The 24732-nt window shown below is 36.0% G+C and overlaps 1 pseudogene; it reads left to right on the forward strand.

Annotated features, from left to right (window-relative positions):
- LOC132357073 (serine/threonine-protein kinase D1-like) overlaps positions 1-23433 on the forward strand; it is a 98019-nt pseudogene extending 74586 nt beyond the window's left edge.
- Positions 23434-24732: the final 1299 nt, after the last annotated feature.

The raw sequence follows: 24732 nt of genomic DNA on the forward strand, positions 1-24732 counted from the left end.
GGAGCAGCAAATTAAAAATCCACAATCAACTTCATGTTCCCCGTAACTATGGAATACCTGAATAGACAAACAATCATCCAAATATTGAGGCAGTGGACTATGAGAGCAACTGTAGACTTGGTGTTTGCTATCTGTATCTAATATGTTTCTGGTTTTATGTTTATCGTAGTTTAGTATTTAGAGTTTATTATTATTGGTAGTTTTGTTTATTGATTTGGTTGTTCTCTTCCTTTTTTTTATATATAGTTAAATATATTTTTCCTTTTTCTCTTTTGGTGAGTGTGTATGTGGATGCTTCTTTGTGTGATTTTGTCTGTATAGCTTTGTTTTTACCATTTGTCCTACAGTTCTGTCTGTCATTTTTTTGATTTTTTTTTAGTATAGTTTTTATTACTTCTGATCATTGGTGGATTTGTTTTTTGGTTTCGTTGCTCTCTTCTTTCTTTCTTTTTGTTTCTTTTTCTTCTTTCTTTTTTTATTACGTTTTAATTTTGAATTTTTAATATTTTTCTTTACTTTTTACTTTAATAAATTTATTTTATTTTATTTTTTCTTTCTTTCTTTCTTTCTTTCTTTCTTTCTTTCTTTCTTTCTTTTTCTTTCTTTCTTTTTCTTTCTTTCTTTCTCCCTTTTCTTCTGAGCCAGGGGGCTGACAGGTTCTTGGTGTTCTGGCTCAGTGTCAGGCCTCTGCCACGGAGGTGGGAGAGCCACGTACAGGATATTGGTCCACCAGAGACCTACCGCTCCATGTAATATCAAACAGTGAAACCTCTCCCAGATATATCCATCCCAACGCTAAGAACCAGCTCCACTCAACAACCCGTAAGCTCAGTGCTGGACAACCTATGACAAAAACTAGCAAAACAAGAATACAACCACACCCATTAGGATAGAGCCTGCCTAATATCATAATAAGGTCACAGACACACAAAAACAGACCACCAGGCGCAGTCCTGACAACCAGAAAGACAAGGTCCAGCCTCATCCACCAAAACACAGGCAACAGTGCCCTCCACCAGGAAGCCTACAAAACACACCAAACCAACCTTAGCCACTGGGGGCAGAGACCAAAGCACAAAGGGAACTATGAACCTGCAGCGTGCAAAAAGGAGATCCCAAACACAGTAAGTTAAGCAAAATGAGAAGACAGAGAAACACAAAGCAGATGGAGGAGCAAGGTAAAAACCCACCATATCAAACAAATGAAGAGGAAAATGGCAGTCTACCTGAAAAAGAATTAATGGTAATGATAGTAAAGATGATCCAAAATCGTGGAAATAGAATGGAAAAAATACAAGAAACGTTTAACAATGACCTAGAAGAACTAAAGAGCAAAAAAAACAATGAAGAACAACACAATAAATGAAATTAACAATTCTCTATAAGGGATCAATAGCAGATTAACTAAGGGAGAAGAACGGATAAGTGACCTGGAAGATAAAATAGTGGAAATAACTACTGCAGAACAGAATAAACAAAAAAGAATAAAAAGCACTGAGGACAGTCTCAGAGACCTCTGGGACAACATTAAACACACCAACATTTAAATTATAGGGGTCCCAGAAGAAGAAGAGAAAAAGAAAGGGACTGAGAAAATATTTGAAGAGATTATAGTTGAAAACTTCCCTAATATGGGAAAGGAAATAGTTAATCAAGTCCAGGAAGCACAGAGAGTCCCATACAGGATAAATCCAAGGAGAAACACGCCAAGACACATATTAATCAAACTATCAAAAATCAAATACAAAGAAAAAATATCAAAAGCAGCAAGGGAAAAACAACAAATAACATAAAAGGGAATCCCCATAAGGTTATCAACTGATCTTTTAGCAGAAACTCTGCAAGTCAGAAGGGAGTGGTAGGACATATTTAAACTGATGAGGGGGAAAAAGCTAAACCAAGATTACTCTACCCAGCAAGGATCTCATTCAGATTTGATGGAGATATTAAAACCTTTACAGACAAGCAAAAGCTAAGAGAATTCAGCACCACCAAACCAGCTTTACAACAAATGCTAAAAGAACTTCTCTAGGCAGAAAACACAAGAAAAGGAAAGACCTACAATAACAAACCCAAAACAAGAAAATGGTAATAGGAACATACATATCAATAATTACCTTAAATGTAAATGGATTAAATGCTCCAAGCAAAAGACATAGATTGTCTGAATGGATAAAAAAACAAGACCCGTATATACGCTGTCGACAAGAGACTCACTTAAGACCTAGGGGCACATACAGACTGAAAGTAAGGGGATGGAAATAGATATTCCATGCAAATGGAAATCAAAAGAAAGCTGGAGTAGCAATTCTCATATCAGACAAAATAGACTTTAAAACAAAGACTATTGGGCTTCCCTGGTGGCACAGTGGTTGGGAATCTGCCTGCCAATGCAGGGGACACGGGTTTGAGCCCTCGTCTGGGAGGATCCCACATGCCGCAGAGTGGCTGGGCCTGTGAGCCACAATTACTGAGCCTGCGCGTCTGTAGCCTGTGCTCCACAACAGGAGAGGCTACGATGGTTAGAGGCCCGTGCACTGTGATGAAGAGTGGCCCCCACTTGCTGCAACTGGATAAAGCCCTCGCGCAGAGGCGAGAACCCAACACAGCCATAAATAAATAAATAAAATCTTTAAAAAAAACCCAAAGACTATTACAAGAGACAAAGAAGGACACTATATGATGATCAAAGGATAAATCCAAGAAGAAGAAATAACAACTGGAAATATTTATGCACCCAACATAGGAGCACCTCAATACATAAGGCAAATACTAAAGCCATAAATGGGGAAATCGACAGTAACACAACCATAGTAGGGGAATTTAATACCCCACTTTCACCAATGGACAGATCATCCAAAATGAAAATAAATAAGGAAACACAAGCATTAAATGATACATTAAACAAGGTGGACATAATTGATATTTATAGGACATTCCATCCAAAGACAACAGAATACACTTTCTTCTCAAGTGCTCATGGAACATTCTCCAGGATAGATCATATCTTGGGTCACAAATCAAGCCTTGGTAAATTTAAGAAAATTGAAACTCTATCATGTATCTTTTCCGACCACAATGCTATGAGACTAGATACCAATTACAGGAAAAATTCTTGTAAAAAATACAAACACACGGAGGCTAAACAATACATTACTTAATAAACAAGAGATCACTGAAGAAATCAAAGGGGAAATCAAAAAAACCCTAGAAACAAATGACAATGAAAACACGATGACACAAAACCTATGGGATGCAGCAAAAGTAGTTCTAAGACAGAAATTTATAGCAATACAATCCTACCTTAAGAAAAAGATACATCTCAAATAAACAACCTAAATTTACACCTAAAGCAATTAGAGAAAGAAGAACAACAACAAAAAAAAAAACCCAAAGTTAGCAAAAGGAAAAAAATCATAAGGATCAGATCAGAAATAAATGATAAAGAAATGAAGGAAACGATAGCAAAGATGAATAAAACTAAAAGCTGGTTCTTTGAGAAGATAAACAAAATTGATAAACCTTTAGCCACACTCATTAAGAAAAAAAGGGAGAAGACTCAAATCAATAGAATTAGAAATGAAAGCGGAGAAGTAACAACTGACACTGCAGAAATACAACGGATCCTAAGAGATTACTACAAGCAACTATATGCCAATAAAATGGACATCCTGGAAGAAATGGAAAAATCCTTAGACAAGCAGAACCTTTGGAGACTGAACCAGGAAGACATAGAAAATATAAACAGACCAATCACAAGCACTGAAATTAAAACTGTGATTTAAAATCTTCCAACAGACAAAAGCCCAGGACCAGATGGCTTCACAGGTGAAATCTATCAAACATTTAGAGAAGAGCTAACACCTATCCTTCTCAAAGTCTTCCAAAATATAGCAGAGGGAGGAACACCCCCAAACTCATTCTACGAGGCCACCATCACCCTGGTACCAAAACCAGACAAAGATGTCACAAAGAAAGAAAACGACAGGCCAATATCACTGATGAACATAGATGCAAAAATCCTCAACAAAATACTAGCAAACAGAATCCAACAGCACATTAAAAGGATCATACACCATGATTAAGTGAGGTTTATCCCAGGAATGCAAGGATTCTTCAATATATGCAAATCATTCAATGTGATACACCATATTAACAAACTGAAGGAGAAAAACCATATCATCATCTCAATAGATGCAGAGAAAGCTTTCAACAAAATTCAACACCCATTTATGATAAAAACCCTCCAGAAGTAGGTATAGAGGGAACTTTCCTCAACATAATAAAGGCCATATATGACAAACCCACAACCAACATCGTCCTCAATGGTGAAAAAATGAAACCATTTCCACTAACATCAGGAAGGAGACAAGGTTGCCCACTCTCACCACTATTATTCAACATAGTTTTGGAAGTTTTAGCCACAGCAGTCAGGGAAGAAAACGAAATAAAAGGAATCCAAATCGGAAAAGAAGAAGTAAAGCTGTCACTCTTTGCAGATTGCATGATACTATACATAGAGAATCCTAAAGATGCTACCAGAAAACTGCTATAGCTAATCAATGAATTTGCTAAAGTAGCAGGATACAAAGTCAATGCACAGAAATCTCATGCATTCCTATACACTAATGATGAAAAATCTGAAAGTGAAATTAAGAAAAAACTCCCATTTACCATTGCAACAAAAAGAATAACATATCTAGGAATAAACCTAGCTAAGGAGACAAAAGACCTGTATGCAGAAAATTATAAGAAACTGATGAAAGAAATTAAAGACGATACAAATAGATGGAGAGATATACCAGGTTCTTGGATTGGTAGAATCAACATTGTGAAAATGACTATACTACCTAAGCAATCTACAGATTCAATGCAATCCCTGTAAAACTACCACTGGCATTGTTCACAGAACTAGAATAAAAAAATTCACAATTTGTATGGAAACAGAGGCGACCCCAAATAGCAAAAGCAATCTTGAAAAAGAAAAACGGAGCTGGTGGAATCAGGCTCCTTGACTTCAGACTAAACTACAAAGCTACAGTAATCAAGACAGTATGGTACTGGCACAAAAACAGAAATATAGATAAATGGAACAGGATAGAATGCCCAGAGATAAACCCATGCACATATGGTCACCTTATGTTTGATAAAAGAGGCAAGAATATACAGCGGAGAAAAGACAGCCTCTTCAATAAGTGATGCTGGGAAAACTGGACAGCTACATTTAAAAGAATGATATTAGAACACTCTTTAACACCATACACAAAAATAAAGTCAAAATGGATTAAAGACCTAAATGTAAGGCCAGACACTATCAAACTCTTAGGGGAAAACATTGGCAAAACACTCTATGACGTAAATCACAGCAAGATCCTTTTTGACCCAGCTCCTAGAGAAATGGAAATAAAAACAAAAATAAACAAATGGGACCTAATGAAACTTAAAAGCTTTTGCACAGCTAAGGAACCATAAACAAGACTCAAAGACAACCTTCAGAATGGGAGAAAATATTTGCAAATGAAGCAACTGACAAAGGATTAATCTCCAAAATTTACAAGCAGCTCATGCAGCTCAATATCATAAAACAAACAACCCAATCCAAAAATGGGCAGAAGACCTAAATAGACATTTCTCCAAAGAAGATATACAGATTGCCAAGAAACACATGAAAGAATGTTCAACATCATTAATCATTAGAGCAATGCAAATCAAAACTACAATGTGATATCATCTCACACCGGTCAGAATGGCCATCATCAAAAAATCTACAAACAATAAATACTGGAGAGGGTGTGGAGAAAAGGGAACCCTCTTGCACTGTTGGTGGGAATATTAATTGATACAGCCACTATGGAGAACAGTATGGATGTTCCTTAAAAAACTAAAAATAGAATTGCCATATGAACCACCAATCCCACTACTGGGCATATACCCTGAGAAAACCATAATTCAAAAAGAGTCATGTACCAAAATGTTGATTGCAGCTCTATTTACAATAGCCAGGACATGGAAGCAACCTAAGTGTCCATCAACAGCTGAATGGATAAAGATGATGTGGCACATATATACAGTGGAATATTTCTCAGCCTAAAACGAAACTAAATTGAGTCATTTGTAGTGAGGTGGATGGACCTAGAGTCTGTCATACAGAGTGAAGTAAGTCAGAAAGAGAAAAACAAATGTCGTGTGTTAATGCATATATATGGAATCTAAGGGAAAATAAAGGTCATGAAGAACCTAGGGGCAAGACGGGAATAAAGACACAGACCTACTAGAGAATGGACTTGAGGATACGGGGAAGAGGATTGGTAAGCTGGGACAAAGTGAGAGAGTGACATCGACATATATACACTACCAAACGTAAAATAGATAGCTAGTGGGAAGCGGCCGCATAGCACAGGGAGATCAGCTTGGTGCTTTGTGACCACCTAGAGAGGTGGGATTGGGAAGGTTGGGAGGGAGGGAGATGCAAGAGGGAAGAGATATGGGAACATATGTATATGTATAACTGATTCACTTTGTTGTAAAGCAGAAACTAACACACAATTGTAAAGCAATTATTCTGCAATAAAGATGTTTAAAAAAAGAAAATATGGAATACTCCTCGGCCGTAAAAATAGTAAAATCCTGCCATTTGTGACAACATGAATGGACCCTAAGAGTATTAGGCTAAGTGAAATAAGTCAGTCAGAGAAAGAAAAATTCCATATTACTTCATTCATATCTGGAATCTAAACAATAAAGAAACAAAATAAAACAAAAGAAACTCATAGATGCAGAGATCAAATTAGTGGTTACCAGAGGTGAAGGGGGTTTGGGGGTGGATAAAATGGGTGAAGGGGGTCAACTCTATGGTGATTGATGGTAACTAGACTTTTGGTGATGATTACTTTGTAGTGTATACAGATTTTAAATTGTGATTCTGTACACCTAAAACTTATAACTTACATAATAAAGGGGGAAAAGTAATTGAATCAGCAATCAAAAAACGTCCCAACCAAAAGACAGAACAAAACAAAGCAAAACAAAACAAAAACAAAAACCAGCATCAGATGACTGAACTTGTTACTTCTACCATACATTTAAGGAGGAGTTAACACTACTCGACCTCTTAAAAAATTAGAATACGAGGAAATACTTTACATCTCATTCAATTAATTTGATATTACCTTAATACTAAAGCCAGGAAAAGACATCATAAGAAAATAAAATGCCAGGACTTCCCTGGTGGCACAGTGGTTAAGAATCCACCTGCCAATGCAGAGGACAAGGGTTCAAGCTCTGGTTCTGGAAGATCCCACATGCCGTGAAGCAACTAAACCTGTGTGCCACAACTACTGAAGCCCGTGCGCCTAGTGCCCGTGCTCCACAACAAAGAGAAGCCATCACAATGAGAATCCCATGCACCACAAAGAAGAGTAACCCCCGCTCACCGCAGCTAGAGAAAGCCCGCTCACAGCAAGGAAAACCCAACACAGCCAAAAATAAATAAATAAATAAATTTATTTTTAAAAAAGAAAGAAAACACCAATATCTGTTATGAAAATAGTTGCAGATAACCTTTCCAACTTGCTAGCAAACCCAATCCAGCAGTATATTAAAAGGCCAAGTGAGATTTAGCCCATGAATCAAGGGTGGTTCAACAAACAAAAAACCAAAACAACAACAAAAAAAGCAATGTTATGTACGTAATTAATAGAGTGATGGAGAAAACCCTACATGATCATCTCAATTGATGTAGAAAAAATATTTCACAAAATCTAATATCATTTCATGACAAAAAAAGAAAAAAAAAACACTAATAAACTAGTAGTAGAAAGGAAGTGCCTCATCATGACATAGCACACGTATGGAAATACCCATGGCTAACATTATACTGAGTGGTGAAATAATGAAAAATTTCCCCTCAAGATCAGGAACAATACAATGGTGCAGCTTTCACCACTTATATTCAATATAGTACTGAAAGTTCTAGACAGAGCATTTTGGCAAGAGAAAGAAGTAAAAGCCATCTATACTTGAAAAGAAGAAGTATAACTATGTCTATCACAGATGCCATGGTTTTATATACAGAAAATTCTAAATAAGTGCAAAAAGCTATCAATTCAAATTGATTAATAAATCAATTTGAAAAGTAACAGAATATGAGACAAAAAAATCAGTTGCATTTCTATACAATATCAATAAACAATCCACAAAAGAAAGTAAGAAAACAATTCCATTTATAATAGCATCAAAAAGACTAAAATACTTAGGAATAAATTTAACCAAGGAAGTTTAAGACTTGTGCACTGAAACCTACAAAAACATTTCTGAAAGAAATTACAGAAGAGCCAAGTACATGAAAAAACATCCCATGTTCATGGATTTTAATACTTATTATTGTTAAGATGGCAATACTCCCTAAAGTGATTTATGGATTTAATGCAATGCTTATCAAAATCCTAACAGCCTTTTTTTTTTCCAGAAATGGAAAAGCAATTCTTAAAATTTGTATGGGTTTGCAAGGGACCACAAATAGCTAAAACAAGTATTAAAAAGCAAAACAAAATTGGAGGACTCACAGATATCAAAACATAATACAAAGAAAGCTACAATAACCAAAGAAGTGTAATGACAGCATAATGATAGGCATATGTGCCAAGTGAATAGAACTGTGATTCTAGAAATAACTCACACATCTATAGTTATTTGATTTTCAATAAAGGTTCCAAGATCATTCAATTGAATAAGAATTTTCTTTTTAACAAATGGTGCTGAGACAACTGGATATCCACATTCAAAAGGATGAAGTTTTATGCCTACCTTATACCATATACAAAATTAACTCAAGTTGGCAAAGACCTAAGTGTAAAAGCTATAAGTATTGAAATCTTACAAGAAACCTGAGGGAAATCTTCATGAGCTTGGATTTGGCAATGGGTTCATAGAAGTGACCTCGAAAGCACAAAAAGAAAAAAATATATATAGCTTTATCAATATTAAATACTTCTGTGTATCAAAGAACACTCTCAAGAAAGTAAAGACACAACTTATGTAATGGGAGAAAATATTCACAAATTATATATCTGCTAATAGTCAAATACCCAGAATATATCTTACAACTCAACAATAAAAAGACAAAGTTAAAACCCAATTAAAATATTATCAAAAGACTTACATAGCCATTTCTTCAAAGAAGATATACAATGGCAAACAGGCACAGGAAAAAAATCTCAACATCATTAGTCATTAGGAAAATGCAAATCAAAACCTCAATGAGGTACCACTTTATACCCACTAAGTTGGGTATAATAAAAAATGAAAAATAGCTACTGCTGTGGAGGATGTGGAGAAATTATAAGCCTCATACATTTCCAGTGGGAATGTAGGAAGGTATATCTGTGTAGAAAATAGTTAAGAGTGCCTCAGAAAGTTAAACTTAGTATTACCTTATGACCCAGCAATTCCACTTCTAGGTATGTAACAAAAGTAATTGAAAGCAGGTGTTTATATAAATTCTTGCAAATTTCAATTGTAGTACTATTTAAAATAGCCAAAATGTGGAAACAACTCAAATGTCCATCAATTAATGAATGGATACTGAGTGATGTCAGTAAGATGGGGGACTAGAGAGAAATGAATTATATTGTTAATAATAAAATTATTATTAGTGTTAATATCAACATTAAGAAAAAAGAAATATCTCAGATAAACAACCCAACTTTACAACTCATGGAACTAGAAAAAAAGAACAAACTAAGTCCAAAGTTAGCAGAAGGTAAATAACAAATGTTAGATAAGAAATAAATGAAATAAAGACTAGAAAAACAATATAAGATTAATCAAAGTAAGAGCTGGGTTTTTTTAAAAAGATAAAACTGAGAAACCTTTAACTAGACTAATTGAGAAAAAAAGATGAAGACTCAAATATGTAAAATCAGAAATGAAGGAGAAGATACCGCAGAAATACTAAGGATCATAAGAGACTACTATGAAAAATTTTACACCAACGAAATGGATAATCTGGAATAAATGGATGAATTTCTAGAAACATAAAACCTACAAAGACTGAATCATAAAGAAATAGAAAATCTTCACAATTTTCACCCAAAGGAGAAAGAATGAACAATTTCTTTTCTTATGGATTTAGACAAATTTTGTAAATTGATATAGAGCTTGTAACAATACCAAGAAAGGAGGACAGGAGAGAGTGTTCTCTTAGCTTACCGAGTTCATACAGATGACTCACAAATATCACTGGCCCTGGCCTTCCAGCCAAGAAAGGCTGAAAAAATGTGAGAATGATCAGAACAAAAAAAGATAGATCAACCCTGTGCTTTTATATACATAATTCCTTTCCTTCTTACTGACATTCTCCTAAGCCTGCAATTACAGTTTTCACAGTTTTTATTTGTACAGATGCTAATTTAACTCAGGGAAGAAAATAAACCACAGCTCTCAATTAAAAAAAAAATTGAAAATCTGAATGGACCAGTGAGTAAGGAGATTGAATCACTAATCTTAAACCTCTCAACAAAGAAGTCTAGGACGAAATAGTTTCACTGGTAAATTCTACCAAAACCCTTCCAAAAAAAAAAATTGAAGAGAAGGGAACACTTCCAAACTCCTTTTTAAGGCCAGCAATACTCTCATACCAAAGCCAAACAAGAACACTTCAAGAAAAGAAAATTGCAGATCTGTATCTCTGATGAAGACAGATACAAAAATTATCGTTAAAATACAAGCAAACTGAATTCAACAGTACATGAGAAGTATTACACACCATGATCAAGTGAGATTTATCCTGTGATGAAAAGATTGTTTAACATACACATATCAATCAAATGTGATATACTGTATTAACAGAACAAAGATAAAAATCATATGATCATCTCATTAGATGCAGAAAACATATGACAAAATCCAACACCCATTTATGATAAAAAACAAATCTCAACAAATTAGGTTTAGAAGACAATGGCATAGTCTTAGCTTTCAAGTAACAGTCTACATTGATAGAGTATGGCTGCGGGTATTTTGGAGAATACTGAGGAGCGATGTCTAACTCAGACTTCGAGTATCAGGAAGGTTTTTGAGGAGAAGGTGAAATGTGAACTGACTTCTACACAATGAGTAGGGTATCTTTACTGAACCTGTCTCTAAGAAGGTAGCAAAGGAAAAGCTATAGCCCTTGAGAAGCTTTGATATTGACTTGAATGGTAAATCTCAGTTTATTCATGGGGATAGGTTAGATGGTGTGTTGGATATGTGGAAGAAAAAGAACCTCACAGTAGGAAGGTGTTATTCTTGCTCCTTTATTGAGAGTTTGAAGGTCAATTATAAACAAGAATAATAAATGTTGTACAATGTTTAGCGTTTGTTCTTTCCTCCCATTGATTAGGGGAGGCTGAAATTTTGCTTTCTGTATGTAGCCAACTTTCAAAAAATTCCTAAAGGAGAATAAATCTGTTTCAGCAGAATGAGGATATATGACTTGAGATTCTCACTGATTTATTCCAACTTCTAACTTCTATATGCCTTATATTCAAAGCCTATTTGAAAGATAATTTTTTTTCAGGAATTCCCTGGTGGTCCAGTGGTTAGGACTTGGCACTTTCACTGTGGTGACCTGGGTTCAATCCCTGGCCAGGGAACTAAGATCCCACAAGCCACACTGCGTGGCCAAAAAATGAAAGATAAAATTTTCATGTTTTATTAGCCACTAAACATAGGCAAATGCAAGACTTCCTGCACTCCTGGGTGTGCTGAAAAAACAACAACTACCACTTTATATTTAGCTTTTGCAAACTTCTTGGCAGCACAAGAACTTACTTTCCTGCATAGAAACTTTTATACAAACAAGATTTCTATCCTTGACTCATCTGCTGAGGTGCTTCCTCTTTAATTCCACCCCTCTACTGCATGTATTGTCTTGTGTTGTATGTTTTCAGAACACATCCTTTGAAGCAGAACAAAAACTTTCAGTGTAGCATTGAAAGGTGTCACTCAAAAAAACCCTGATTTTAACAAGCAGTAATATGTTGTTACTATCAGTACATTTCAATTGACTGAATACTTAAATTTAAACAAGGTGAAATTTCAAAGGCACATACGTAGGGTGGACCATACTTAAATTGTCCTCAAAATGTTTCAGTGGTGTGGAAGATACTTTAAAAATCTATACCTTTCATTAATTATTTTCTCTATAGATGGGGGCTCAAGTTTCTTGGGAGGTATCAGGGCCAGGCACTCTAAAAATAGTTTCCCCAGGTCCTGAAGATCCCACTGTTTAACTTAAGACTATTTATTAGCAAGTATCAGAAAACAACTGAGGTTAGTGTATCCAAAAAGGGGGAATTGCATACCAATATTCAGGAGAATACTAGGAAACCCCAGGGTCGGAATTCAGCTGGGTCTCAAAAAGGAACAAGAAACCAGAAACTGAGAAGCCATTATGAATAACTCTCAATTGCTTCTATCAGCTTCTCTCTGTATTTACTCTTCACCATACCTTATAGATGACCACATTTTTTTGCTTGCTTCTCTGTGCATTTGTCCCTACTTACTGTCCCAGTCACCCAAAACTCATATACAAATAACCCCAAAGCACATGACCTTTAGTCTCGGTGGCCTGTTACCCTTCTGTGTTGGCAATTCCCACTCGGTTGACCCTATGGACTTTAGACTATAGAATCAAAATGTCCATATCGTAGGAAAGGACTTCGTCCAGAAAAGTGATTCCTTAATTGTGACTGCATAATAGAATTACCAGGAGAACTTGTTCAAATCATGCATCCTGGCTCAGTTCCAGAGCTATTGAATCTGGATCTCTTGAAGGGATAGCTCAGGTTTGTATACTTTCAAAATTTCTTCATGTAATTCAGATACAATTTATGGTTAAGAACATTTGCTCTACTTGAACTGTGTACAACTCTGAGAACAATTTTATGCAAGCTAAATGATTATGTGGAGTGTGTCCATATGAGGTGATCAGGATGATAAAACATTTTATATGAAGTACAGCCGAAAGGACCGTAACATCCCTAGCCTGGAGTAAATAAGAACCATTTCGAACGTTTGGAATGCTGGTTTTTATAAGTAGCATTAGACTTGTTCTTTAAGGTTTCAAATGGTGGATCTGGGACCAAAAGCTGGATGTATTCAGGCAGAGGATGACTGATCAACTGCCAGGAAATTGTGCATTGGAAAGAAGTTGTATTGAATAAACTATGGCCTCATATTTTTCTAATACTCTATGATTCTGCAAAAAATTTCCACCACTAATTGGGAAGCAGAAAAAAATGTTTAGGTTCACATTCTTAAGTGTAGTTTAGAAAGGAATATCAGCCCAAAAACAACAGAATACACATTTTTCTCAAGTGCTCATGGAACATTCTCCAGGATAGATCATCTCTTGGGTCACAAATCAAACCTTGGTAAATTTAAGAAAATTGAAATCGTATCAAGTATCTTTTCCGACCACAACGCTATGAGACTAGATATCAATTACAGGAAAAGATCTGTAAAAAATACAAACACATGGAGGCTACACAATACATTACTTAATAATGAAGTGATTACTGAAGAAATCAAAGGGGAAATCAAAAAATACCTAGAAATAAATGACAATGGAGATACGACGACCCAAAACCTATGGGACGCAGCAAAAGCAGTGCTAAGAGGGAAGTTTATAGCAATACAAGCCTACCTCAAGAAACAGGAAACATCTCGAATAAACAACCTAACCTTGCACCTAAAGCAATTAGAGAAAGAAGAACAAAAAAACCCCAAAGCCAGCAGAAGGAAAGAAATTATAAAGATCAGGTCAGAAATAAATGAAAAAGAAATGAAGGAAACAATAGCAAAAATCAATGAAAGTAAAAGCTGGTTCTTTGAGAAGATAAACAAAATTGATAAACCATTAGCCAGACTCATCAAGAGAAAAAGGGAGAAGACTCAGATCAATAGAATTAGAAATGAAAAAGGAGAAATAACCACTGACACAGCAGAAATACAAAAGATCATGAGAGATTACTACAAGCAACTCTATGCCAATAAAATGGACAACCTGGAAGAAATGGACAGATTCTTAGAAATGCACAAACTGCCGAGACTGAACCAGGAAGAAATAGAAAATATGAACAGACCAATCACAAGCACTGAAATTGAAACTGTGATTAAAAACCTTCCAACAAACAAAAGCCCAGGACCAGATGGCTTCACAGGTGAATTCTATCAAACATTTAGAGAAGAGCTAACACCTATCCTTCTCAAACTCTTCCACAATATTGCAGAGGGAGGAACACTCCCAAACTCATTCTACGAGGCCACCATCACCCTGATACCAAAACCAGACAAAGATGTCACAAAGAAAGAAAACTACAGGCCAATATCACTGATGAACATAGATGCAAAAATCCTCAACAAAATACTCGCAAACAGAATCCAACAGCACATTAAAAGGATCATACACCATGATCAAGTGGGGTTTATCCCAGGAATGCAAGGATTCTTCAATATACGCAAATCAATCAATGTGATACACCATATTAACAAATTGAAGGAGAAAAACCATATGATCATCTCAATAGATGCAGAGAAAGCTTTCGACAAAATTCAACACCCATTTATGATAAAAGCCCTGCAGAAAGTAGGCATAGAGGGAACTTTCCTCAACATAATAAAGGCCATATATGACAAACCCACAGCCAACATTGTCCTCAATGGTGAAAAACTGAAACCATTTCCACTAAGATCAGGAACAAGACAAGGTTGCCCACTCTCACCACTATTATTCAACATAGTTTTGGAAGTGTTAGCCACAGCAATCAGAGAAGACAAAGAAATAAAAGGAATCCAAATCGGAAAAGAAGAAGTAAAGCTGTCACTATTTGCAGATGACATGATACTATACATAGAGAATCCTAAAGAGGCTACCCTAAAACTCCTAGAGCTAATCAATGAATTTGGTAAAGTAGCAGGATACAAAATTAATGCACAGAAATCGCTTGCATTTCTATACACTAATGACGAAAAATCTGAAAGTGAAATTAAGAAAACACTCCCGTTTACCATTGCAACAAAAAGAATAAGATATCTAGGAATAAACCTACCTAAGGAGACAAAAGACCTGTATGCAGAAAATTATAAGACACTGATGAAAGAAATTAAAGATGATACAAATAGATGGAGAGATATACCATGTTCCTGGATTGGAAGAATCAACATTGTGAAAATGACTCTACTACCCAAAGCAATCTACAGATTCAATGCAATCCCTATCAAACTACCACTGGCATTTTTCACAGAACTAGAACAAAAAATTTCACAATTTGTATGGAAACACAAAAGACCCAGAATAGCCAAAGCAATCTTGAGAACAAAAAATGGAGCTGGAGGAATCAGGCTCCTTGACTTCAGACTATATTAGAAAGCTACAGTAATCAAGACAGTTTGGTACTGGCACAAAAACAGAAACATAGATCAATGGAACAGGATAGAAAGCCCAGAGATAAACCCACACACATATGGTCACCTTATCTTTGATAAAGGAGGCAAGCATATACAGTGGAGAAAAGACAGCCTCTTCAATAAGTGGTGCTGGGAAAACTGGACAGCTACATGTAAAAGTATGAAATTAGAACACTCCCTGACACCATGCACAAAAATAAACTCCAAATGGATTAAAGACCTACGTGTAAGGCCAGACACTATCAAACTCTTAGAGGAAAACATAGGCAGAACACTCTATGACATACATCACAGCAAGATTCTGTTTGACCCAGCTCCCAGAGAAATGGAAATAAGAACACAAATAAACAAATGGGACCTAATGAAACTTAAAAGCTTTTGCACAGCAAAGGAAACCATAAACAAGACCAAAAGACAACCCTTAGAATGGGAGAAAATATTTGCAAATGAAGCAACTGACAAAGGATTAATCTCCAAGATTTACAAGCAGCTCATGCAGCTCAATAACAAAAAAACGAACAACCCAATCCAAAAATGGGCAGAAGACCTAAATAGACATTTCTCCAAAGAAGATATACAGATGGCCTACAGACACATGAAAGAATGCTCAACATCATTAATCATTAGAGAAATGCAAATCAAAACTACAATGAGATATCATCTCACACAGGTCAGAATGGCCATCATCAAAAAATCTAGAAACAATAAATGCTGGAGAGGATGTGGAGGAAAGGGAACACTCTTGCACTGTTGGTGGGAATGTAAATTGATACAGCCACTATGGAGAACAGTATGGAGGTTCCTTAAAAAACTACAAATAGAACTACCATACGACCCAGCAATCCCACTACTGGGCATATACCCTGAGAAAACCATAGGTCAAAAAGTGTCATGTACCACAATGTTCATTGCAGCTCTATTTACAATAGCCAGGACCTGGAAGCAACCTAAATGTCCATCGACAGATGAATGGATAAAGAAGATGTGGCACATATATACAATGGAATATTACTCAGCCATAAAAAGAAATGAAATGGAGGCATTTGTAATGAGGTGGATGGAGTTAGAGTCTGTCATACAGAGTGAAGTAAGTCAGAAAGAGAAAAACAAATACAGTATGCTAACACATATATACGGAATCTAAGAAAAAAAAAAAAAAAAGGCCATGAAGAACCTAGTGGCAAGACGGGAATAAAGACACAGACCTACTAGAGAATGGACTTGAGGATATGGGGAGGGGGTGGGGTGAGATGTGACAGGGTAAGAGAGTGTCATGGACATATATACACTACCAAATGTAAAATAGATAGCTAGTGGGAAGCAGCCGCATAGCACAGGGAGATCAGCTCGGTGCTTTGTGACCACCTAGAGGGGTGGGATGGGGAGGGTGGGAGGGAGGGAGATGCAAGAGGGAAGAGAAATGGGAACATATTGTATATGTATAACTGATTCACTTTGTTATAAAGCAGAAGCTAACACACTATTGTAAGGCAATTATACTTCAATAAAGATGTTTAAAAAAAAAAAAAAAAGAAAGGAATATCAGCCATTTAAGAAGCAACAGCTGTTGTATACTGGAAAGAACACTAAGCTGGGAGTCCAGAATTGTTTTTGAATCCTAGCTCTCGTTTACTGACTTTGTGATCTTTGTCAAGTTTCTGGACCTCCAATGCATCCTTTGTGAAATATGTTATTCTGTAAAAGTACTATGCATTTGTCAAAGGCATTATAATAATTAAATGACATTATGAATGTGAATGTGCTTTGTAAATGGAAAACTATTCCAGTGCAAGTGTTTTTTATTACTTGAACTGAGAAACAAGGAGGATAACTTGGGGGAAATCAGTGTTCCTAATGAGTCTGTTAATGATTTTAGATACTATAAACTATTAATGAGTCTTTTTGTAATTATATCTGCCACAAATCTATTAGGTAAGGCCATCTGTTCCATTTTCCTTGACATAAAAATAGTATCAGTTGTAGTTACCATTTCTTGAGCATCTACCACACTGTACAGTTTTTTCTCCTATTTAATATCAATAACTCTGCAAGGTTGGTATCATTATCCAGATTTTATAAATGAAAAAACTGAGACTTAGACACATTATGTAGCTTGTCTAGAATCATATAGTTAGTATGAGAAAAAGTCATTAAACCAATAAGTAAAAAAGCTGAGTTCAAATCCATGTATGTCAGATTCCAAGCTCATAAAACAGACTACATTGCCTATTCACTTCCATCTAGTATAACAACACTCTTAATCTTGTGGTAGCCATATGCTTTACAGAGTTATAGAGGGGATTAAATGGGTTGATGTACAACTTACTATGGTGTGGTAGATATTTAATAGATGGTGGCTACAACTGTCATTATTGTTATAGTATGAAAAATGGAACAAATGACCTTACTTGCTAGATTTGTAATGGGTATAATAACCAAAATTTTATCCATAATTTAAAATATCATAATTCAATGATAAAACTCTAACAAATTGATATCACTAAAAACTCTTGCAAATTGATAAGAAAAAGATGAATAATCAGAAGAAAATAAGCAAAAGATATAAAGAGGCAAGTCACAGAATAAGAAATTAAATAGACAATAAGTATATAAAAGGATGCTAAACTTCATTAGTGATCAGAAAAGTTAAAATGACATTGGGACACCATCACATTGCCAAAATTTTTGGTATGACAATATCAGGTGTTAGTGAGGATGTCGAGAAACCAGAATCCTCATCTATTTCTCATAGGGGTATATATTAGTGAAACTACTTCAGAGGGCAATTTGACAGTATTTAATATAGCCAAGGTTGTGAACACTCTAAGACCCAGAAATTCCCCTTCCAGATAAATGCCAGAAAAGTTCTCATACTTGTATGCAAAGAAAGTACAAAAATGCTTATTGCAGCACTTTTTTTAAAATTTTATTTATTTATTTATTTATTTTTTAACATCTTTATTGGAGTATAATTGCTTTACAATGGTTTGTTAGTTTCTGCTTTATAACAAAGTGAATCAGCTATACTTATACATATATCCCCATATCTCCTCCCTCTTGCGTCTCCCTCCCTCCCACCCTCCCTATCCCACCCCTCTAGGTGGTCACAAAGCACCGAGTTGATCTCCCTGTGCTATGCGGCTGCTTCCCACTAGCTATCTATTTTACTTTTTGTAGTGCAGCACTTTTGTAATAGTGAAAAAAGCTAGAAACAACCTAAATATCTTTAAAATAGTAATAATAAATGTAGAGTAGATATTTATACAATGGAATACTACACAGCAGTTAAAAGAGGTGGACTAGATCTATATAAATGAACATGGATTGCTCTCAGAAACTTTATGTTGAGTAAAAAAGGCAGTTGCATATTGATACATTAAAAAAAGAAGAACGATAAAACTGCAAAAATACAAAATTTACTATACATAGTTTGTAGTTATTTATGTATGTAAATGTATTAAAATGGACATGAGGGAAAGCTGTGAATTTTAAATTCAAGACAATGTTTTTCTCTTTTTAAGGAATTTATTATAATCAGTGTGTTTTTTTTGTTTTTTGTTTTTTGTTTTTTTTCTGGGCAGTAATTAAGGTAGGTGAGGGAGGGGGCCCAATGCAGAAGTAACTTGTCAAAGGGGATTTAAGCTTTACTTGTGATGTTTTCTTTCTTTTGTTTTAAAGAAGATGAAGCATTAGATATGCACCATCCTGTGATAAACTATAATGGAAAAGAATATTAAAAAAATACATATATATATATAATGAATCACCCTGCTATACAGCTGACCAAACATATACTTTTAAAGGATTTGGGTTTACTCATACTTAGTAATTTACTATATTCTTTTTTTTATAATTCTGTGCATTTTTATTATGTTGGTTAACTATGATTTAATGCTAGTATTGCTAACACTGTTAGTGTATACAAATTGTTATACCGTGAGTCATTTTCAGTTAAGACAATATTTACTATATTCCTAGACAGATATGAAATTCTAGAACTACAAAAAAATAAAGAAGATGAAGCAAATAGTGCAAAATGTTAATAGCTGTTAGTCTTGTTGAAAGGAACATTGATATTTGTTTTATTATTCCCTGTACCATTCTGACTTTAAAAAATGATTTCTTTATGAAAAGGAGGAGATACTACTAATAAACTATTGGAAGTTTTAGGTAAAATAAACCATATGACCATTTTTTGAAAGTCAAATAATTGGAAGCATTAAGTATATTTTGTGAATTTACTATCCCTTTTTCTCCTGAGTATCCCTGACCCTATTACTTAGTACTTAGCAAAGGACTCATTCACAGAAACCAGAGACCTATGTTATCCAAATATTTGTCATCATGACCCACAATAAAAAATCATATATATATATGTGAATATTTACATATAATTATATTTTAAAATATAATTTATATATTTTATATAAATCATGATCATACATATATACGTATATAGTATGTATTATTTTAAAGAAATACATTTTGTATTGTGATCATATATATGTACAATAAATACATACATATATGATCATAATGTAAAATGGTTTTTCTGGGTGTGAGAAATCTTTTTTTTTTAACAGCTTTATTGGAGTATAATTGCTTTACAATGGTGTGTTAAGTTTCTGCTTTATAACAAAGTGAATCAGTTATACATATACATATGTCCCCATATCTCTTCCCTCTTGCGTCTCCCTCCCTCCCACCCTCCCTATCCCACCCCTCTAGGTGGTAACAAAGCACAGAGCTGATCTCCCTGTGCTATGCGGCTGCTTCCCACTAGCTATCTATTTTACATTTGGTAGTGTATATATGTCCATGCCACTCTCTCACCCTGTCACATCTTACCCCTCCCCCTCCCCATATCCTCAAGTCCATTCTAGAGTCTGTCATACAGAGTGAAGTAAGTCAGAAAGAGAAAAACAAATACAGTATGCTAACACATATATATGGAATCTAAGGAAAAAAAAAAAAAAGGTCATGAAGAACCTAGTGGCAAGACAAGAAATCTTGTTTAGCCACCTCATTTTATCCACTAAGATGAACTATAGGAATGATGTGATTTGCACATATTTAAAACTCTGACAAGCATTTTGATTTTCCTTATATTTATTAAAGTAAATAAATAGCCTAATAGATACTTTATAGATTTCTTCAAACCTGTCATACAAATATGTCTTCTGCAAGAGCTGACATATGAGTTTATTTAATATTGAAAGTGTAAACATATAGGTGGGGCTCACAAACTAGTCCCATGAAGTAGTCCTCAGGACACAGCTGCTAAGATTGCTGTTTTAGAAACCACATTCTGTTGGTGACAGATAAATTATCGTATGTGAATACAAGGAATGCCACAAAGTGTTGATAGGAAGCCTCCTGGCTGAGTGAAGGCTGCTATGAAGGAAGGAGGCTGGCCTTTTCTCCAGGGCTCCTGCTGCAGCCTGAGCTACACAGTTGGCATTTGTGGTTGTGTTGGCTGTTTTTAATCCCTCTGGGTAATAATCTGAAGATTGCATTTATTGTATTAATGATTAATAACTCCAGTGCTTTTGGTTGGCATCAAAAATGTCATGTTGATAATTACCTTTGGTATTTAAAAAATGAGCAGCACAAGATGCCTGTGTCCGAGTCTATATCAGGCCTTCTCGCCCCTGAAGAATAAATTGGCATCTTTCTTTGGTTTATTTCAGAGAATGGGTTTCCAAGCTAGGCATGAACAGCCTCTGGAGCATTTTCTGAGCCAACTTCTGTTGGGGTATTGGATTTTGGTGTATTCTGAAGAAAGCAGTTGGCATGCTTATAGAATGAGTATATTTGTAAACCAGAATCACATAAATCTGAAGGAATACACAACATCTGCCAGCAATGTCTCTGGCCTGTGTATGGAGTAGAATAGTGAGCAGTGGAATAGACTAGAGCCATGGGTGTCAGGGCTGGATAGGACTTCAGCATCATAAGGGCCAAGTCCACATTGATGACGGAGAATAAGCAACTTTCCCAATGCTACTCAATCATTAAGTGGAAGATCTTGGAATAAGGACCTTGCCTACAGGCTCCTGTCCAGGGGTCATCTATTGAACAAGGTCCCTCTGTTCCCTCATTTATAAAAGGAAAGCAACAATACTTGCTGGCAGATACTTGTAATGACTAAATAGGTTAACATCTATGTAGGTACATCACACAGAGATTGGCCCACAGTAAATGTTTAATAATTTTCTTATCGCTAGGTTATTACCCCTTAGACACAACATCTCTAATTATTCTCCTTCCCTGCCATGCTCAGTGCTACTGCTACACTGCATTCCCACACATGTCAAATGTGGTGTGACGCTGGATGGTCATGCATGCCAGGTATGAGTTTCTGCCACAGAACTCACTTATTGGCAGTACAAGAGGTGAATTAACCCATAAAGAAAATGGCTTTTTTTTAAAAAAATGACTTTATATAAACGTTTCCACCTTTGCAATATAGAAGCACTAAGGACAACCCAGGAAGGACAAGCCTAGAGCCTTTTTATTTAAGGTTTCCTTGAGATTTAGAGCCTGCCTTCTCAAATCAAGCAATCATGAATTCCTACTCTTCTCAGGAGAACACTGTTGTCCACTGTTTCTTTTTTTTCAGATGGAACTACTGATAGCTTCACTTTATTTTGAAATGCAGCAAAAAATGATGGATCAACAAATGGAGAAATGGATATTTGATAAGTACTGTAAAATGTTAATTGCATAACATAGATGGTAGATATATAGGTATTCGCTGCAAAATTCTTTCAATTACTTTTTTGGTGGTAAAGGGGGTCAAAGGTAAGGTAAAATGTATTTCTTACTGCAGATCATAATTAAATATATATATATTACGTAAATACTTCTTAAAATTTTCATTTTTAAAGTATTTTTAATGGAAAAAATATGTTGTTGATTTACAATATAATATTAGTTTCTGGTGTACAGCATAGTGACTCAGTATTTTTACAGATTATACTACATTAAAATTTATTACAAGAGGCTCTTTGGTGGGGCTGATGGCAGACTCCGGGAGGGCTCACACCAATGAGTACTTCCCAGAAATTCTGCTGCCAGTGTCCTTGTCCCTGCGGTGAGCCACTGCCGCCCTCTGCCTCTGCAGGAGACACCCCCCCCAACACTAGCAGGAAAACGTCGTAAAACAGGAAGAGATGTAGCTATTAAGATCATTGACAAGTTAAGATTTCCAACAAAACAAGAAAGCCAGCTTCGTAATGAGGTTGCAATTCTTCAGAACCTTCATCACCCTGGTATTGTAAATTTGGAGTGTATGTTTGAGATGACTGAAAGAGTGTTTGTAGTTATGGAAAAACTCCATGGAGACATGCTTGAGATGATCTTGTCAAGTGAAAAGGGCAGGTTGCCAGAGCACATAATGAAGTTTTTAATTACTCACATACTTGTAGCTTTGGGTCATCCACACTTTAAAATTATTGTTTACTGTGACCTTAAACCAGAAAACGTGTTGCTAGCATGAGTTGATCCTTTCCCTCAGGTGAACCTTTGTGATTTTGGTTTTGCCCGGATCACTGGAGAGAAGTCTTTCCAGAGGTCAGTGGTGGGTACCACAGCTTACCTGGCTCCTGAGGTTCTAAGGAACAAGGACTATAATCGCTCTCTAGACATGTGGTCTGTTGGGGTCATCAACTATGCAAGTCCAAGTGGCACATTCCCATTTAATGAAGATGAGGACACACACGACCAAATCCAGATTGAAGCTTTCATGTATCCACCGAATCCGTGGAAGGAAATCTCTCACGAAGCCATTGATCTTATCAATAACTTGCTGAAAGTAAAAATGAGAAAGCACTATAGAGTGGATAAGACCTTGAGTCACCCTTGAATACAGAGTGGTTAGATTTATAAGAGCTGGAATGCAAAATCGGGGAATGCTACGTCACCTACGAGAGTGATGACTCGAGGTGGGAGCAGTACGCAGGCGAGCAGGGACTGTAGCACCCCGCACACCTGATCAATCCAAGCACTAGCCACACTGACAGTCCTGAGACCGAAGAAACAGAGATGAAAGCCCTCAGTGAGCATGTCAGCATGCTCTGAGTTCCATCCCTTAAAATCTATCAAAACACTGTGGAATTAATAAATACGTACGGCCAGGTTTAACATTTGCCTTGCCATTATTTTCTTTTTATTTATTTATTTGTTTGTTTGTTTGTTTATTTATGGCTGCATTGGGTCTTCATTGCTGTGCGCGGGCTTTCTCTAGTTGCAGCGAGCGGGGGCTACTCTTCATTTGTGCGCAGGCTTCTCATTGCGGTGGCTTCTCTTGTTGTGGAGAACGGGCTCTAGGAACCGGGGCTTCAGTAGTTGTGGCACACTGGTTTAGTTGCTCCAAGGCATGTGGGATCTTCCTGGACCAGGACTCGAACCCGTGTCCCCTGCACTGGCAGGCGATTCTTATCCACTGCGCCACCAGGGAAGTCACTGCCATTATTTTCTGTCAGATGAGAACAAAGCCGTTAAACTTTTAGCACTGTTGATGTATCTGAGTTGCCAAGACAAATTAACAGAAACATTTGTATTTTGTGTGACCAACTGTGTTGTATTAACAAAAATTCCCTGAAACACTAAACTTGTTATTGTGAATGACTCATGTTATATTTAATGCATTAAACCTTTCTCCACTGTGCCTTTGCAAATCGGTGTTTTTCTTACTGGAACCTCAATTTGATGAGAGCCTACAGAAGCTGTCCACGAAATAGTACTGTTCTGTGTGTCCCATTGGTGTTGTCACTATAAGCAAACTCTTGAAGAGCAGATTATTAACAGTGTTCTATGAACAACTCCAAAAGTCATGTGGAAATAACGAATGATGGGGGCTGGGGGGATCAGGGGATGGATATGCAATCCTAAGACACAAATGCATGAAAGAGTTTTACTGTATAGTTTCAAATCCTTGCCCGCCTGGTGTGCCTCAGCATATTTAAACTCAAGTAAATGGGCCTAGGTGCACCTATTACTTTTAAGCCTAAATGCCTCAGAAATGTAACTGCCATGTATAGAACAGGCATATTTCCCCCTTTCTTGCAATACTCTGCTGTACTATAGAAAATCAGCAGCTAAGCAACCTTTTGCCTTTGTGTATTTTTCAACAATAACAAATAAATACACGTGTCAAAAAAATGTATTACAAGATAATGGCTTTAATTCCCTGTGTTATTATACATTACATCTTTGTTGCTTATCTATTTTATAAACATTAGTTTGTATCTCTTAATCCCATACCGGTAATTTGCC

Source organism: Balaenoptera ricei, chromosome X (assembly GCF_028023285.1).
Source record: "Balaenoptera ricei isolate mBalRic1 chromosome X, mBalRic1.hap2, whole genome shotgun sequence".
NCBI classification, from domain to species: domain Eukaryota; kingdom Metazoa; phylum Chordata; class Mammalia; order Artiodactyla; family Balaenopteridae; genus Balaenoptera; species Balaenoptera ricei.